Below are 20266 nucleotides of genomic sequence, written 5' to 3'. Positions count from 1 at the left end.
GATATATGATTTGGGACAATTTAATTAGTATCTCAGAAGCTATTTCTTTATTGTAAAAACTATTAGAGTTAGTAAAACATTTAGCTAGATTGTTGGATATAAGTTCAACATATAAAATTTCGCCTGACCAGGCAGTGGCGCAGTGGATAGAGTGTCGGACTGGGATGCAGAGGACCCAGGTTCGAGACTCCAAGGTCACTAGCTTGAGTGTGGGCTCATCTGGTTCTAGGAAAGCTCACCAGCTTGGACCCAAGATCGCTGGCTCAAGCAAGGGGTTACTTGGTCTGCTGAAGGCCCCACAGTCAAGGCACATATGAGAAAGCGATCAATGAACAACTAAGGTGTTCAACAAAAAACTGATGATTGATGTTTCTCATCTCTCTCCATTCCTGTCTGTCTATCTCTCTCTCTGACTCTCTCTCTCTGTAAAAAAATAAAATAAATAAATAAATAAATAAAATCATTTTTTATACCAGCAACAAATAGTTTGAAATGCAAATTTTAAAAATATTATTTGTAATAGCAATAAAAAATATAAGGTACAGAGTAACTATGAATAAATTTCACAAAAGCTATATAAAATCTTTGTGGAGAAAGTGAAAAAGCTTTATCAAAAGACATAAAGAAAACCTTAAACAAATCAGAGAAATAGATCACACTCAATTTTTTCAAATTAACCTATAAACTCAATACAACCCCAATCAAATGTCTGAGGGAGATTTCCTTGGATATGTCAAGCCAGTTCTAGAACAAGGAAAAGTTGTGAGCTCAGAATAACCGAGGTAATTCTGAAAAACAATGAAATAAAGCGGTGGAAATATAGAGGAAATAAGGGCCTTTGATTGTCCACAGCAACTACAACAATGTGGTTTGGCACAGGGAGCGAAAAACAGACCAATACAACAAAGCAAAGAGCTCAAACAGTTCCTGGCGTATACAAATATCATATTTGACAGAATTAATGAAGATTCGTGAGACAATGATGGTGTAGCGAATAAACCTATACTGACAGAACTGGTTTTCTGTGTGGAAAAAATGAAAGTAAATCTCTACTTCACGAAATTCCTTAAAATTAATATCAGATGGATCAAGACATAAAAGTAAAAAAAAACAAATATTTAAAACTTTTAGAAGGAAATACAAAGTATCTTTATGAAGAATATCAAATACATACATTAAGTTCAGCCCATAAAAGAAAATATTGATAAATTTGACTGCTTTAAAATCTCAAACACAGTTATGGGTACAGGGCTTCAGCTAGGAAAGATAAAAACGTTCTGGATGCTGGAGATGGGTGTGCAGCAGTATGAATGTACTCCATGCCACAGAACTGTGGACTTAGAAGTGGTTAAAATGGCCCATTTTATGTTATGTATGTTTACAATTTTAAAAAGGTCACAAACCAGTGGTGGTATTCAGCCAGTTTTTACTGGTTCAATAGAACCGATGCCTAATTTTTTGTTGAATTTGGCAAACCATTTGGTGAAATAGCACTTCTAATCAGGGTTCTCTCTAAGGTGGGCACCTGGGAAGCTGCCCAATGTAGAACTCACAAATTTACATTCCTTACTCTTTATTAATGTTCATCTGTGCAATAGTGTATTCTAAGCACCCATAGTAATGTTCATTCAATCCATAGGTGAAAAAATGTGAGTATGCCAATCAAGAAGCAATAAGAAAATACCTTAAATAACAGTTATATTGTTTTTTGACTGGTATTATTTAATATTTTTATTAATATTTTAAAACTCATAATATAATCTAGTTTTGTGTACCTCTTTTATTGTTCTTATTTACATATTAAATGCATGAAGTAATAAACTACCTTTAGGTATATCATTTTTTATACTTAAAACGGCCATTAGGGCAGAGAACAGGTTGTTAAATTATTTAAATCCCACTACTGTCTCAAACACTATACAAACTATGGGAGAAGTTGTAAATTGAAAGGAAACATTTTCACAAGTGTTCATAATATATATAAGAATCTGTACAAATAAGTATAAGATAAATGAGGGCCTGACCAGGTGGTGGCACAGTGGATAGAGCGTCGGAATGGGACATAGAGGACCCACGTTTGAGATCCCGAGGTCGCCAGCTTGAGCATGGGTTCATCTGGTTTGAGCAAATCTCACCAGCTAGGGACTAAGGTCGCTGGCTTTAGCAAGGGGTTACTTGGTCTGCTGTAGCCCCACAGTGAAGGCACATATGAGAAAGCAATCAATGAACAACTAAAGTGCCGCAATGAAAAATTAATGATTCTCATCTCTCTCCCTTCCTGTCTGTCTGTCCCTATCTATCCCTCTCTTTGACTCTCTCTCTGTCTCTGTCAAAAAAAAAAAAAAAAAAAAAAGGGACAAATGAGGAATGGGCAAGGTCAGTGAAAAGGAAATTCACAGAAGAGAAAATCCAAATGGCACTAAGCATATAAAAAAGACGCTCACATTTACTAATCCTCGGGGACCTATAAATTTAGGCTTAAACAAGAAACTATTTCACATCCACCATAATGATAAAAATTGTGTTGTTGGACAATACTGAATGCTGGACAGAAATGCCATCTCTCATCACTGCTGGTGGGAGTCCCCACTGCTATCAACCACAATAGCAATCACTGTGTCAGTATCTTCTAAATCTCAAGATAGGCAAATCCTATGATTTAGTAATTCTATTCCTCAGTAGACACTTTAGAGAAACTCTTGCACATTTGCCTAGCACAAAGCAATGAATGGCACTGAAAGAAACTAAAAAATCTAATTGACAATCAACAGAAATATAAATAAATATACTATACTATAGTCATACAATGAAATACACTGCAGCAGTAAACAATCAGAACTTCATGTGTTAGTGTGTTAGTGTCACCTAACTTTTAAAAAAGTTTAATAGCCTTTGGAAGATGATAGAGTAGATGGACATTCCAACTCTCACTTCCCAGGACCAAACTGAACTTATAACTAAATATATGAATGATCATTCTGAAAATCCAACTTAGGAGTAAATAAAGAGAAGTCCTAACCAAGGAGTCACAGAAGCCATATTGAGACTGGGAGGGAAGGCGGAGATGTGGAAAGAGCTGTCCCTTGGTCCTAGGAGTGAGCAGCAGCTGGGAGCATGGAGGGGCTCTGAGCTGCAAGGGACTCGAAGCTACAAGGAGGTTTGCCCTGAGAAGTGAGGGCTCTAAGCACCAGGCCAGGCATCACAGCCTAGAGCACCAAAGCAGAGAAGAGATGCCCACATAGCGTTTGGTGATGAAAAGAGGCGAGGTTTCTGTCTGGGAAAAAGAGAAGGGAGTTCTCAAAGATTCAGGCACCCTCTTGAAGGGCCAATGCAGAAAATCTCATCCATAGCCACTTACCTTGGCTTCTGGCAAAGGGAGAGTTGAGAAGACTAGTGTTGCATAAGGAGAGTGTGAAATGGGTGGCCCAGGGAGAGGTGTGGTCAGGGAAAGCCACCAGAAGGCCTTTCCTGAGTCATTCTCCAGTACTTCAGTGGCCATCTTTCTGAAGTGGAGCAGTCACCTCCATGCAGCAGCAGCTGGGGAGAAAGCATCTTTGGGATTCTCTCTTGTCCCACCCTATTAAGCTTGGGTCCTGCTAATAGATAAGCAGCCTTGGACAGGAAGCAGGGGTTGTCAGGTGACTTAGTTTCAGGTACTGAGGCCAGAGCTTTTCCCCATACTTTCCCAAGAATATAACTAGTGCTTCCACCTCATTGGTGACTCAGTAAAAATGGTCCAGACTGTGGGAAGAGTTGGGGGGGTGAGGCAGTCTGCATCCACTCTACAGTCTTTCTATAAAAGAGTCTGTGGGAATACCAGGCAGCTGCAAGAGGAGGTAGAGCAGCTAAAAAGTGGAGAAAAATCTTAGAGAACTATGGGTTTTAGAGGCCATACCACTGGACTCCCAGTGGCTACTAAGGTCTGTGGAAGAATTCAGGACAGACTAACACCTGGGGCCTTGGGGTGGGAGCCACACTCACAACCTTTCCTAATGCCTTAATTGCCCCAGAGTCTAGACCCTACCAGAGGTTTTTTCAGTGGCCAAAACCAACAAGCAGCCAGCAGGCAGAAGCAGCAGGAAGCAGAACTCAGGGAACCTTGGGCCTTTTACCGACTTGCCCCCAGGCTCAAGGCTGGTAAAAGCCAGCCTAGGTGTGCACTTGGTCCTTCCATATGCTATTAAGTATAGCAGAGGCAGCCACAAACTCTGGTTTTCTTATAGCTCCAAAAAGGTTGATGAGGCCCTGGCCAGTTGGCTCAGTGGTAGAGCGTCAGCCTGGCGTGCAAGAGTCCCAGGTTCGATTCCTGGCCAGGGCACACAGGAGAAGCGCCCATCTGCTTCTCCATTCCTCCCCCTCTCCTTCCTCTCTGTCTCTCTCTTCCCCTCCCACAGCCAAGGCTCCACTGGAGCAAAGTTGGCCCGGGTGCTGAGGATGGCTCCATGGCCTCTGCCTCAGGTGCTAGAATGGCTCTGGTCGCAACAGAGCAATGCCCCAGATGGGCAGAGCATCGCCCCCTGGTGGGCATGCCGGGTGGATCCTGGTCAGGCGCATACAGGAGTCTGTCTGACTGCCTCCCCATTTCCAACTTCAGAAAAAAATACAAAAAAAAAAAAAAAGGTTGTTGAGGGTCGGTCACAGACAATGAGTAGTTTGCACTAGGTTTCCTCATAAGAGGCCCAGAACCACCACATTCAGTAGCCAACTACCTTTATTAACAGTATATCCAAAGGGAGAGCATGTCAGGCACCAAACCCAGCTAAAGGCAAATTCTGTTTTCTTTGGTCAACACCAGCACAGCAGTGCACACACACTGGATAAGGTAGAGCTCCACAGTCTGCTGGCCAAAGCCCTAGATATTCTCCCCACAGGCTTAAGTTTCACAGAGAGAAAGGAAAAGACTTAGAGCACAGATATTCAAAGTGTGAGTTCCTAGGAGCCTATTGTTGGGACTAGTCAAAGGGCTTCATCATCTTCTAAGGGGGCATAATCAACTCCAGTGAAACTCTCTCAAATTTCTTCCTTGAGACTAGGGGATCCCTAGCTGACAAAATTCTGTAGAGGGGACTATCGGCCCCACCCAATCTGAACCTGGTACTCACATTGCTGGGGAGAATTAGAACTGGAATACCCAGCACTGGTTGAAGAATTTTGATCTGGAGTAGGGGACACTTTCTCCATACTGAGCTCCTGACCAAGAGACTCCCAAAGTAGAGGTTTCTACCGAGTCATCATCCCAACATCAATTGCCCTAACCCATTAAGTTTGCAATCTGGAAGAGTTGGTGGGGTGAGGCAGTCTGCATCCACTCTACAGTCTTTCTATAAAAGAGTCTGTGGGAATACCAAGCAGCTGCAAGAGGAGGTAGAGTAGCTAAAAAGTGGAGAAAAATCTTAGAGAACTTGGGCCCTAGTTTGGAGTTGCTGTAAGCTCTTAGCAGGAGAAAGCTGATCTTTATAAAGAGGTCAGCCCATTCCAAACAGTGGACAGAATGGTAGCTCCAGGCAGGTAACCCACGGCAGGTTATAAAAAAATGTCTGACATCAATTCATTCCTGAATTCTACCCAAGAGGAACCAGACCAACACAATCAGTAGTCAGTGGCAGACCAAACCAATGCTAGACTCAATAAACCATATAAGCAGCATGCCCAAAGGAGAACTCCAGCATGCATCAGGCCCAGTTGAGAATAACTATGACCCACAGGACAGACACTGCCCAGCATCTAAACACATGATCAAGGTTGACACATAAAACCATCCAGCCTGAAGGGATAACTCCACCCATAAAACAGAAAACAGCATTCAAGACTCACATACAACAGGAGGGTAAATACTACCCTCAAGAATCATTCCTAGAGCAAGGAGCTGAGGTAGCCTGGAGGTTAGCACCACTGAGCTGATATTCCTCATAAAGAGGCACAACAAATTTGGGAGTCAGAGAGCAGAGCTGACTAATACAAAGACAAAATAGGTGGACAAAGAAATATGACCCAAATGAATCAACAAGAGAAATCCCCAGAAAATGAAATAAATAAAATGAAGGTAACCAAACTAACAGATGCAGAATTTAAAATCATGATTATTAGGATACTCAAGGATCTTAGTAGGATACTCAAGCATCTTAGAATAAGAATTGATGATCAGAGTGAGAAGAACTAAGTAAGTAATAAAAAGGATATTGAAATCATGAAAAAAGAAATCATAAAATAAAGAAAGTCAAAGGCCCTGGCCGGTTGGCTCAGTGGTAGAGCTTCGGCCTGGCGTGCAGGAGTCCCGGGTTCGATTACCGGTCAGGGCACACAGGAGAAGCGCCCATCTGCTTCTCCACCCCTCCCCCTCTCCTTCCTCTTTGTCTCTCTCTTCCCCTCCTGCAGCCAGGGCTCCATTGGAGCAAAGTTGGCCAGGGCGCTAAGGATGGCTCTATGGCCTCTGCCTCAGGCGCTAGAATGGCTCTGGTTGCAACAGAGCAGCGCCCCGGATGGGTGAAGCATCACCCCCTGGTGGGCATGCCAGGTGGATCCCGGTTGGGCGCATGCGGGAGTCTGTCTGACTGCCTTCCCGTTTCAGGCTTCAGGAAAAAAAAAAAAGAAAGTCAAAAATGGCAAATACACTATCTGAAGTGAAGACTGCACTAGTAAAAATCAAAGCAGGCTGGTTAAAGTGGAGGACTGAATCAGCAATTTAGAGGACAAGATAAATGTAAGGACAGAAATAGAGAATCAAAAATAAAAGAGGCTCAAAAAAGCTGAAGAAACTCTAAGAGATCTCTGACATTGTGAAGAGAAACAACATGTGCATCATAGAAATTCCTAAAGGAGAAAACAATGAACAAGAAGTAGAGAACAGCCCTGGCTGGTTGGCTCAGCGGTAGAGCGTTGGCCTGGCGTGCAGGGGACCCGGGTTCGATTCCCGGCTGGGGCACATAGGAGAAGCGCCCATCTGCTTCTCCACTCCTCCCCCTCTCCTTCCTCTCTGTCTCTCTCTTCCCCCCCGCAGCCAAGGCTCCATTGGAGCAAAGATGGCCCGGGCGCTGGAGATGGCTCCTTGGCCTCTGCCCCAGGTGCTAGAGTGGCTCTGGTCGCGGCAGAGCGACGCCCCAGAGGGGCAGAGTATCGCCCCCTGGTGGGCAGAGCATCGCCCCTGGTGGGCGTGCCGGGTGGATCCCGGTCGGGCGCATGCGGGAGTCTGTCTGACTGTCTCTCCCCGATTCCAGCTTCAGAAAAATACAAAAAAGAAAAAATGTTTTAAAAAAAAAAAAAGAAGTAGAGAACATGTTTGAAGAATCATACCTGAAAACTTCCCTAAATTGGTGAAGAAAGAAGTAAAAAAGTTAATGAAGCTCAGAGAGTTCCATTAAAAAAGAACCCAAAGGAGTCATACCAAGACACATCATAATGATAATGGCAAAGATAAGAGACAAAAAAAGAATACTAAAAGCTGCAAGACAAAAGCAATTAATTACCTATAAGGGAGCCCCCATCAGGTTGATATCTGACTCCTCAACAGAAACACTTGAGGTCAGAAGGGATTGGCAATAAATATTTGAAGTGATACAAACCAAGAGCCTACAATCAAGACTACTCTATCCAACAAAACTATCATTTAAACTGAAAACAGAAATAAAGAACTTTCCAGACAAAAAAGGCTCAAGGAATTCATTACCACCAAACCAGTACTTCAAGAAATGTTAAAAGGCGTATAAGAAGCCTTTTATAAAATGTTATAAGAAGAGAAAGGAAAAAAAATTAAAAGAAAGCAGAGAAGAGGATTTGGGTTTAAATAATAAAATGTCAATACATAAGTACATCAATAATAACCTTAAATATATATGGATTAAATGTTCCAATCAAAAGGCATAGACTAGCTGCATGGATAAGAAAACAACACCTGTATATATGCTATCTACAAGAAACCCAGTCAGAACAAAAGATACACATAGACTGAAAGTAAAGAGGTGGAAAAAATATTTTATAGCAATTGAAATAAAAAGAAAAAACTGCTGGGGTAACAATACTTATATCTGAAAAAATAGCCTTTAAAACAAAGATTATAATAAAAGACAAAGAAGGAAACTACATGGTAAAAAAGGAAGCAAAGCAACAAAAGTATATAAGCATTGCAAATATTTATGCAACCAATATAGAAACTCCTAAATATATAAAACAGATATTGATGGACATAAACGGAAAAATCAACAGCAATACTGTAATAGTAGGGAATTTTAACACTCCACTAACATCAATGGATAGATCCTCCAGACAGAAAATCAGCAAAGAAATGGTGCCCTTAAATGACACACTAGATCAATTAGATTTATTTATATCTACAGAACATTTCACCCAAAAGCAGCAGGATGTACATTCTTTTCAAGCGCTCGTGGTATATTTCCTGGGATAGACCACATGTTAGAACACAAAACAAGTCTCAATAAATTTACGAAGATAGAAATTATGTCTAGTTTCTTCTCTGACCACCATGGCATGAAACCAGAAATCAACTACAACAGAAAAACTGAAAAACACTCAAACACTTTGAGGCTAAATAGCATGTTATTAAGTAACAAATGGGTTAAAAATGAGATCAAGGAAGAAAGAGAAAATTTCTTTGAAACAAATGAAAATGAACATACAACAACCGAAAATCTATGAGACAGAGCAAAAGAAGTCCTGAAAGGGACGTTCATAGCATTACAGTCCTACCTCCAGAAGCAAAAAAAAAAAAAAAATCTCAAATAAAATAGGATCCAAAAGTACTAGAAGAACCAACAACAAAGCCTAGAGTAAGTAGAAGGAAGAAAGTAATAAATATCAGAGCAAAAAAAAATTATATAGAGATTAGAAAACAAAACAAAATAAAGCAAATAAAAGATCAATGAAACCAAGAGCTGGTTCTTTGAAAAGGTAAATAGGATTGATGAACCTTTAACCAGATTCATCAAGAAAAAAGAGAAGACCCAAATAAATAAAATAAGAAATTTAAGAGGATAGGTAACAACTAATATCACAGAAATATAAAAATATGTAAGAAAGTACTATGAAGAACTATATGCCAAAAAGTTGGACAACCTGGGTAAAATGGATAAATTCCTAGAAACATACAATCTTCCAAAACTCAATCTGGAAGAATCAGAAAACCTGAGCAGACTGATTACAACAAATGAAATTGAAACAGTTATCAAAAATCTCCCAGCTACAAAAGCCATGGAAGATGGCTTCACAGTCGAATTTTACCAAACATTCAAAGAAGAACTAAAACCTATATCCTTCTCAAGCTAGTCCATAAAATTCAAGAAGAGGAAAGACTTCCAAGCTCATTTTGCAAGGCAAGAATTATCCTATCTTCAAACCAGGTAAAGACACTATAAAGAAAAAAACTACACTCCCAATATCCCTGATGAACATAGATGCTAAAATTCTCAACAAAATATTAGCAAACAGAATCCAGCAATACATTAAAAAGATCATACATTATGGTCAAGTGTTATCTGTTCTGGGGAAGCAAGGCTGGTACAATATTCACAAATCAATAAACATAATTCATCACATAAATAAAATGAAGGATAAAAATCATGTGAGCATATTAATAGATGCAGAAAAGCATTCAATAAAATCCAGCACCAATTTATGTTCAAAATTCTCAGCAAAGGAGAAATAAAGGGAACATACCTCAACATACCAAGGCCATATCTGGCAAACCAACAGCCAAAATCATACTCAATGGGCAAAAATTAAAACAATTCCTTTAAGATCAGGAACAAGGCAGTGCTACCCCTTTTCACCACTCTTATTTAACATAGTTCTGGAATCCTTGTTACAGATATAAAAGAAAAGAAATAAAAAGCATCCAAGTTGGAAAAGAAGAAGTAAAACTGTTATTATTTGCTGTACATAGAAAACACTAAAGTCTCAGCCAAATGACTGCTAGATCTGATAAATGAATTTGGCAAAGTGGAAAGATATAAAATTAACATTTAGAAATCAGTGGCATTTTTATACCCCAATAGTAAACTGTCAGAAAGAGAAATTTAGAAAACAATACCATTCACTATTGCAACAACAACAACAAAATAAAGCACCTAGGAATAGATTTAACCAAGGAGGTAAAAAACGTGTACTTAGAAAATTATAAGACATTGAAAAAAGAAATTAAGGAAGATACAAACAAGTAGAAGCATATACCATGTTATTAAGGAGGAAGAACTAACATAAATAAAATGTCCATACTACATAAAACAATTTACAGATTCAATACAATTACTATTAAAATATCAATGGCATACTTCACAGGTCTTAAATAAATATTCCAAAAATTTATATGGAACCAAAAACACAAAAAAACAAATAGCCTCAGCAAGCTTGAAAATGAAGAACAAATTGGGAAGTATCACACTTCCTGGTATCAAGCTATACTACCAGGCCTTGTAATCAGAACACCTTGGTACTGGCATGGGAACACGCATGCAGATCAATGAAACAGAACAGCAGACCCAAAAATAAACCCACATCTTTATAGTCAATTAATATTTGAGAAAGGAGGCAAGCGTATACAATGGAATAAAGACAGTCTCTCTAATAAACGGTGTTGTGAATATTGGACAGGTACATGCAAAAAAAAAATGAAACTAGACTACCGACTTACACTACTCACAAAAACAATCTCAAAAGGGATGAAAAACTTAAATGTAACTTGCAAAACCATAAATATTCTAGAAGAAAACATAGGCAGTAGACTCTTAGATAACTATTGTAGCAACATTTTTGCCACTATATCTCTGTGGGCAAATGAAATAAAGTACAAAATAAACAAATGTGATTATATCAAACTATAAAGCTTTTGTACAGTGAAAGATATCATTAACAAAATAATAAATGACAACTCACTCAATGGGAGAACATATTCACTGATACATCTAATAAAGGGTTAATAATCATAATTTATAAAGAACTTCTAAAACTCAACACCATGAAGACAAGCAATCCAATTAAAAAATGGACAAAGGACCTGAAAAGTCACTTTTCCAAAGAGGGCCTACATTTGGCCAATATCCATATGAAAAAAATGCTCAATGTCAATCATCAGAGAAACGCAAATTAAAACCACAATGAAATATCATCTCAAACCTGCCAGAATGGCTTTCATTAACAAATCTACAGATAACAGGTGCTGGTGAAGATGTGGAGAAAAGTGGGCCTTCCTGCCCTGCTGATGGGACTGCAAACTCATTCAGCCACTGTGGAAAACAGTATGGCATTTCCTCAAAAAATTAATTATGGGAGGAGAGACAAGATGGTCACGGAGCAGGTGGACGTTCCAACTCTCACATCCCAGAACCAAAGTGGATTACAACTTAATTTTGAGAACAGTCATCTTGAAAGCCCAACTTTGGACTAAACTAAGGGTTCTACAGCCAAGGACCACGAAAGAAGCCATACTGAGACTGGTAGGAAAGGCAGAGACTCGGAAAGGGCTACCCCTCTTCCCGGAGCAAGGGGGCTGCCCAGAGGGACTCTCACGGTGGGGAGGAGTGTCTGGCAAGTTGTGGGTTGTAGGACCTCAGCCCCAGAACTGGAGTCCAGCCTAGAGCCCTGGAGCCTGGATGGGGAAACCAGACTGTATTTGGCTGAGAAAAGAACCTCGATACTGTTTGAAAGAAGGAGACAGAACTCTCAGACCCAGGCTTCATATTAAAGGGACCCCACAGAGAGCCTCACTCACAGACACCTGCCCGCAGCTCCAGGAGCAGGGAGCGCTGAATCACGCCCCAAATCTAAAGTAAACATTTTTTCCTCAGAGCAGCAACACCAGCAAAAGGAAGAAATTACCCTGCCCACCAGAGGCTCTGCGGCTCCAGTGAGAACAAAGAGGCCGTAGAGGCAGGCAGCACATTGGGATACAGGTAGTGCTGGGGTCTGAGCTACACCACCCCACCACACTGCTGAGTGCTCACCCGGAGCAGGCAGGCTGGCGGCGGTGGGGCACCACTGCAGGAGCCAAGGCGGTCCAGGCAAGAGTGCGCGGGTCACCTGTGAAGGCGGAAGCCACAGCAGCCTCTGTGGGAGGTTGGAGCACGCAGCCCAGGCAACTGTGGAGGCAGTCTGAGCGGGCACGTGAGGCCCACCCACAGAGGCGAGAGCTGAGCCGGGAGTCGCTGGGCCCGCTCTTGGAGGTGGAGGGGGCCCTGACAACAGCGGAGGCAGTCTGAGCGGCTGCACACTGGCCTGCCTGTGGTGGCAGAGGCCACGGTGGCTGCTGCGGATGTCTGAGCTCGTGTGTAATCATGCCTGCCATGTGGGCCCACCCCTGGCGGTGGCTAAGGCAGCCCCTGGTGGTGGAAACCGCAGCAGGCTGCTGGGAAAGTCCGAGCTCACACGCAATTCAGCTCATGCCATGAGCCCACCCTTAGTGGTGGCAGGGGCAGGGCGACCTTGGGGCAGTCCAAGCAGGTGCGCACAAGCTCACCAGGGGTGGCAGAAGCTGACCCAGCCATGGAGGCAGGCTGGAACCAGCAGTGCTAGACCCAAACACCAGAGGGGGCATCAGCGGTGGTTTTCAGTGCTAGAGCACAGAGACCACACCCACTGGGCCCCTTAGACCACACCCTTCTGATTGCTGAAAAAGAAAAAAAATAAAATAAAATAATTGAAAAGTCTGGATAGAAAGACATCTGAGGCTAAGGGGCAAGCCACACCCAGTACCGTACCTAATCACTGAATTACAGTACTGAGCCCAACAAGTAGCCAGCAATAAGAGGCAGCAGAAAGCTGATCTCAGGGGAACTTGAACTTTTAAAGGAACTTCCCCCAGGCCAAGTGTAGATAAAAGCTAGCCTAAGAATGCTGGTGATATTTATAATGGGCCCTGGGCCCAGCAGAGGCAGCCACAAGATCTAGATCACTGTAGCTCCAAAAAGGCTGATGAGAGCCAGTCATAAGCAGTGACCTCCCATTGATATGTGCCAGGCTACGGCCAGGGAGGTCCAGGGCAGGTACATCCAGTGGCCAGATACCAAGAGCATCAGTTAAGGACCTAACAACCCTTGTTAGAGTGGCAGCTTAAGAAAGGGCTCCTTACACCTGACCCAGCTAAGACATAGAAAACGCCAACACAAATAGCAAAAAGAATAATGATAGCAGATAAATAGTTCACAACAGATTACAAACAACAGCTGATGCCAACCCAAAAAGTCTTAGAAACAACACTGAAAATTGGAGGCAGACAATACCAAACCTAGACTCAGCTAGCTACACAAACAACATACCCAAAGGAAGAGTGTATACACAGACAAAATGGGAAGACAAAGAAATGCAATCCAAATGAATCAATAAAAGAAATCCCTAGGAAAAAGAACTGAGATGGAAATAACCCAATTACCAGATGTAGAGTTTAAAACAATAATTGGTAGGATGCTCAAAGATCTTAAAGCAACAATGGATGGACATAATGAACACCTAAATAAAGAGATAACAAGCATCAAAAAGGACATTGAAATCATAAAAATGAAACAGAAATGACAAACACAATATCAGAAATGAAGACTACACTAGAAGGAATTAAAAGCAGGCTGGATGAAGCAGAGGATCGAATCAGCGACTTAGAGGACAATATAAGTGCAAGCACTGAAGCAGAATAGAAAAAGAAAAAATCAAAAATTCTGAGGAAACTCTAAGAGAGCTCTGTGACAACATGAAGAGAAACAATATCCGCATAATAGGGGTTCCTGAAGGAGAAGAGAAAAAACAAAGGATAGAGAACCTGATTGAAGAAATTATAGCTGAAAATTTCCCTAAATTGATGCAGGAAAGAGTCACACAGGTTCAAGAAGCAGAGAGGACCCCATTAAGAAAGAACTCAAAGAGACCCACACCAAGATACATCATAATCAAAATACCAAAGCTAAGAGATAAAGAAAGAATACTAAAAGCTGCAAGAGAAAAACAGTCTATCACCTACAAAGGAACCCCCATAAGGATGACATCAAACTTTTCAACAGAAACACTTGAGGCCAGAAGGGAATGGCAAGAAATATTCAAAGTAATGCAGAACAAGAACATACAACCAAGACTTGTTTATCCATCAAGGCTATCATTTAAGATGGAAGAAAAAATAAAAAGCTTCCCAGACAAAAAAAATCAAGGAATTCCTAACAACCAAACTAATGCTGCAAGATATGTTAAAGGGCCTACTGTAGACAGAACAAAGGGGAGAAAAACCTAATAAAAGAGGAATGTAAATTTAAAGAAAAAAATGACAATAAATAACTACATATCAACAATAACCTTAAATGTAAATAGATTAAATGCTCCAATAAAAAGACATAGGGTAGCTGAATGGATAAGAAAACAGGATCTGCACATATGCTGTCTACAAGAGACCCATCTCAAAACAAAAGATACATATAGAATGAAAGTAAAATGATGGGAAAAAATATTTTATGCAAATGAAAATAAAAAAAGCCAGGGTAGCAATACTTATATCTGACAAAATAGACTGTACAACAAAGACTATAGTAAGAGATAAAGAAGGTCACTACATAGTGAAAAAGGGAACAATCCAACAGAAAGAAATAACCATTATAAATGTCTATGCACCTAATATAGGAGCACCTAAGTATATAAAGCAGACTTTGATGGACATAAAGAGCAAGATCAACAACAATATTATAATAGTAGGTTTCAATAACCTATACCATCACTGGATAGATCCTCAAGAAAGAAAATTAACAAAGAAAAAGCAGACTTAAGGGACATACTAGATCAGGGGTCCCCAAACTTTTTACACAGGAGGCCAGTTCACTGTCCCTCAGACCATTAGAGGGCCGGACTATAAAAAAAAAACTATGAACAAATCCCTATGCACACTGCACATATCTTATTTTAAAGTAAAAATACAAAACGGAAACAAATACAATATTTAAAATAAAGAACAAGTAAATTTAAATCAACAAACTGACCAGTATTTCAATGAGAACTATGGGCCCACTTTTGGCTAATAAGATGGTCAATGTGCTCCTTTCACTGACCACCAATGAAAGAGGTGCCCCTTCCGGAAGTGCGGTGGGAGCTAGATAAATGGCCTCAGGGGCTGCCTGCGGCCCGTGGGCCATAGTTTGGGGACCCCTGCACTAGATCAACTGGATTTAATAGATATCTTCAGAACCTGTCACCCTAAAGCAGCAGAATATACATTTTTTTCAAGTGCTCATAATATATCTCTAGGATAGACCACATTTTAAAGCATAAAAGGAATCTCAACAAATTTAAGAAGATTGAAATTATATCAAGCATCTTCTCTGACCACAATGGCATAAAACTTGAAATCAACTACAATAGAAAAACTGAAAACACTCAAACACTTGGAAACTAAACAGCATGTTATTAAATAATGAGTGGGTCAACAATGAGATCAAGGCAGAAATCAAAAATTTCCTTGAAACAAATGAACATGAGCATACAACAACTCAAAATCTATGGGACACAACAAAAACAGTCCTGAGAGGGAAATTCATAGCATTACAGGTATACCTTAAGAAGCTAGAAAAAGCTCAAATAAACTTAACCCTGCAACTAAAAGAACTAGAAAAAGAATAGCAAGTAAGGCCCTGAAGTAGTAGGAGGAAGGAAATAATACAGATCAGAGCAGAAATAAATGACATAGAGAATAAAAAAGTAATACAGAGGATCAATAAAACCAAGAGCTGGTTCTTTGAAAAGGTAAGCAAGATCAATGAATCCTTAGCCAGACTAACCAAGAAAAAAAGAGAGAGGACTCAAATAAATAAAATTAGAAATGAGAATGGAGAAGTAACAACTAACACAGCAGAAATACAAATGATTGTAAGAAAATACTATGAAAAACTGTATGCCAAAAATTAGACAACCTAACTAAAATAGACAAATTCCTTAAAAAATATAATTTTTCAAAAATCAATCTGGAAGAATCAGAAAACCTAAATAGACCGATTACAACAAATGAGATTGAAACAGTTATCGAAAAACTCCCAACAAATCAAAGCCCTGGCCCAGATGGCTTCACAGGTGAATTCTACCAAACATTCAAAGAAGAACTAACTCCTATCCTTCTCAAGCTATTTCAAAAAACTGAAGAGAAAGAAAAACTTCTAAGCTCCTTTTATGAGACGAGCATAATTCTGATTCCAAAACCAGGCAAAGACAACACAAAGAAAAAAAACTATTAGCCAATATCCCTGATAAATTTAGATGCTAAAATTCTCAACAAAATATTAGCAAACTGGATACAGCAGTACATGAAAAAAATCATACATCATAATCAAGTGGGATTTATTGTGGGGAGGCAGCCTGGTACTATATTTGCAAATCAATTAATGTGATTCATCACATAAACAAAAAGAAGGAGAAAAAACACATGATATTATCAATAGATGCAGAAAAAGCATTTGACAAAATCCAGAACCCATTTATGATCAAAACTCCCAGCAAAGTCGGAATATAGGGAACATACCTCAACATGATAAAGGCCATCTATGACAGAACCACAGCCAACATCATACTCAATGGGCAAAAATTAAAAGCAATCCCCTTAAGATCAGGAACAAGGCAGGGTGCCCCCTTTTACCGCTCTTATGCGACATAGTTCTGGAAGTCCTAGCTACAGCAATCAGTCAAGAAGAAGAAATAAAAGGTATCCAAATTGGAAAAGAAGAAGTAAAACTATCATTATTTGCTGATGATCTGATACTGTACATAGAAAACCCTAAAGTCACAGTCAAAAAAGTACTGGACCTGATAAATGAATTCAGCAAGGTGGCAAGATATAGAATTAATACTCAGAAATCAGAGACTTTTTATATACCAACAATGGTCTGTCTGAAAGAGAAATTAAGAAAACAACCCCCCTCATTATTGCAACAACAAAAAAATAATAAACTACCTAGGAGTAAATTTAACCAAGGAGGTTAAAGACTTGTACTCGGAAAATTATAAAACATTGATAAAAGAAATCAAGGAAGATACAAACAAGTGGAAGCATATACTGTGTTCACGGTTAGGAAGAATAAACATCATTAAAATGTCTATATTACCCAAAGCAATTTATAAATTCAATGCAATTCCTATTAAAATACCAATGACATACTTCAAAGATATAGAACAAATATTCCAAAAATTCATATGGAACCAAAAAAGAACACGAATAGCCTCAGCAATCTTGAAAAAGAAGAATAAAGTGTGGTGTCACACTTCCCGATATCAATTTCACAACAAGGCCATTGTACTCAAAACAGCTTGGTACTGGCATAAGAACAGGCATATAGATCAATGGAACAGAACAGAGAACCCAGAAATCAACCCACAGCTCTATGAACAATTGATATTTGACAAAGGAGGTAAGATCATACAATGGAGTAAAGACAGTCTCTTTAACAAATGGTGTTAGGAAAATTGGACAGCTACCTGCAAAAAAATGAAACTAGACCACCAACTTATACCATTCACAAAAAATAAACTCAAAATAGATAAAAGACTTAAATGTAAGTTGTGAAATCATAAGCATCCTAGAGGAAAACATAGGCAATAAGCTCTCCAACATCACTCATAGCAATATATTTGCTGATTTATCTCCATGTGCAAGGGAAATAAAGGACAGGATAAACAAATGGGACTATATCAAATTAAAAAGCTTTGGCACAGCTTTTTTCCCATGTTTATGGCAGCATTGTTTACAATAGCTAAGACCTGGAAACAGCCCAAGTGTTTGTCAGTGGACAAGTGGATTAAACAGTGGTGGTACATATACATAATGGAATTCCATGGGGCTATGAAAAAGAAAGAAATCTTACTTTTTTTTTTCGTTTTTTTATTTTTCTGAAGTTGGAAACGGGGAGGCAGTCAGACAGACTCCCGCATGTGCCCGACCAGGATCCACCTGGCATGCCCACCAGGGGTGATGCTCTGCCCATCTGGGGTGTTGCTCTATTGCGACCAGAGCCATTCTAGCACCTGAGGCAGAGGCCATAGAGCCATCCTCAGCGCCTGGGCCAACTTTGCTCCAATGGAGCCTCGGCTGCAGGAGGGGAAGAGAGAGACAGAGAGGAAGGGGGGGGGAGTGTAGAAGCCAATGGGTGCTTCTCCTGTGTGCCCTGGCTGGGAATCAAACCCGGGACTCCTGCACGCCAGGCCGACGCTCTACCACTGAGCCAACCGGCCAGGGCCTTACTTTTTGCGGCAACATGGATAGACCTGTAAACTATTATGTTAAGTGAAATAAGCCAGATAGAGAAATAAAAATACTATATGATCTCACTCATTTGAGGAATCCAATGAACAATATGAACTGAGGAACAGAATAGATACAGAAGTGGGATCAAAGGGTCCAGAGAGAAAGTGGACAGAGGGAAAGGGGATGATAGGATGGTATGAGAGCAGAAAAGCAAAATCGGGGGGAGGGCGTTGCGGGGAGGATGGCAAAAGGGATGTGGAGGGAAACATGAGGAAAGGGAGGAGGTATTTGGGGGGACACTATTATCTATGTAGACACAATAAATTAGAATAAAATAAAATAAACGTAAAAAAATTGAAAATAGAACTTTTTTTTTTTTTAAATAAATTTTTATTAATGGTAATGGGATGACATTAATAAATCAGGGTACATATATTCAAAGAAAACATGTCTAGGTTATTTGTCATTAAATTATGTTGCATACCCCTCGCCCAAAGTCAGATTGTCCTTTGCCACCCTCTATCTAGTTCTCTGTGCCCCTCCTCCTCCCCCTAACTCTCCCCCTGTCCTCCCTCCCCCCACCCCTGGTAACCACCACACTCTTGTCCATGTCTCTTAGTCTCATTTTTATGTTCCACCAATGTATGGAATCATGTAGTTCTTGTTTTTTTCTGATTTACTTATTTCACTCCTTATAATGTTATCAAGATCCCACCATTTTGCTGTAAATGATCTGATGTCATCATTTCTTATGGCTGAGTAGTATTCCATAGTGTATATGTGCCACATCTTCTTTATCCAGTCTTCTATTGAAGGGCTTTTTGGTTGTTTCCATGTCTTGGCCACTGTGAACAGTGCTGCAATGAACATGGGGCTACATGTGTCTTCCCGTATCAATGTGTCTGAGGTTTTGGGGTATATACCCAGTAGAGGGATTGCTGGGTCATAAGGTAGTTCTATTTGCAGTTTTTTGAGGAACCACCATACTTTTCTCCATAATGGTTGTACTACTTTACAGTCCCACCAACAGTGAATGAGGGTTCCTTTTTCTCCACAGTCTCTCCAACATTTGCTATTACCCGTCTTGTTGATAATAGCTAATCTAACAGGGGTGAGGTGGTATCTCATTGTAGTTTTGATTTGCATTTCCCTAATAACTAATGAAGCTGAGCATCTTTTCATATATCTGTTGGCCATTTGTATCTCTTCCTGGGAGAAGTGTCTATTCATGTCCTCTTCCCATTTTTTTATTGGATTGTTTGTTTGTTTGTTGTTGAGTTTTATGAGTTCTTTGTAAATTTTGGAAATTAGGCCCTTATCTGAGCTGTTGTTTGAAAATATCAGAAAATAGAACTTCTTTATGACCCAGCAATCTTACTTCTAGGAATATATTCTAAGAATCTGAAACACTAATTCTAGGAAATATGCACCCCCATGTTCATTGCAGCATTGTTTACAATAGTCAAGATCTGTAAACAGCTTGTGTGCTCATCAGTGGAGAAGTGGATAAAAAAGCTGTGGTACATTTGCACAATGATATACTACATGGCCATAAAAAAGAAGGAAATATTATCCTTTGCAATGGTATGAATAGACCTGGAGATTATTACGCTAAATGAAACAAGCCAGGCAGAGAAAAACAAATATCATATGATCTCACTTATATGTGGAATCTAATGAACACAATACACTGAGAAATGAAACAGAAACAGAGGCAGGGTCACAGGGAACAGATGGACAGCTGTCAGAGGGAAGGGAGAAGAGGGGATGGGATCAAAGAAGGTAAAGGGATTAACCAAATTATATATATGTAACACAGAGCTATAGACAACAGAATAGCAATTCCTAGAGGGAAAAGGGGAATGAGGCAGGCGGAGGGAGCAATGGATGTGAAATGGCAATGGAAAGAGACTTTGCATGGGTTATGGGAGTAAAAATGAGGGAAGTAGAGGGTTTTATATTGAATGGGACACTTGAAACCATGTCAACACAATAAATTTTTAAAATAATAAAACAAAATGAAAGAAAGAAAAAGGAACACTTGTGCACTGATTGTGGGATTTAAGTATG

The sequence above is a fragment of the Saccopteryx leptura genome, chromosome 3 (assembly GCF_036850995.1).
Source record: "Saccopteryx leptura isolate mSacLep1 chromosome 3, mSacLep1_pri_phased_curated, whole genome shotgun sequence".
Taxonomy (NCBI): Eukaryota; Metazoa; Chordata; class Mammalia; order Chiroptera; family Emballonuridae; genus Saccopteryx; species Saccopteryx leptura.
This window is presented reverse-complemented; position numbering follows the sequence as displayed.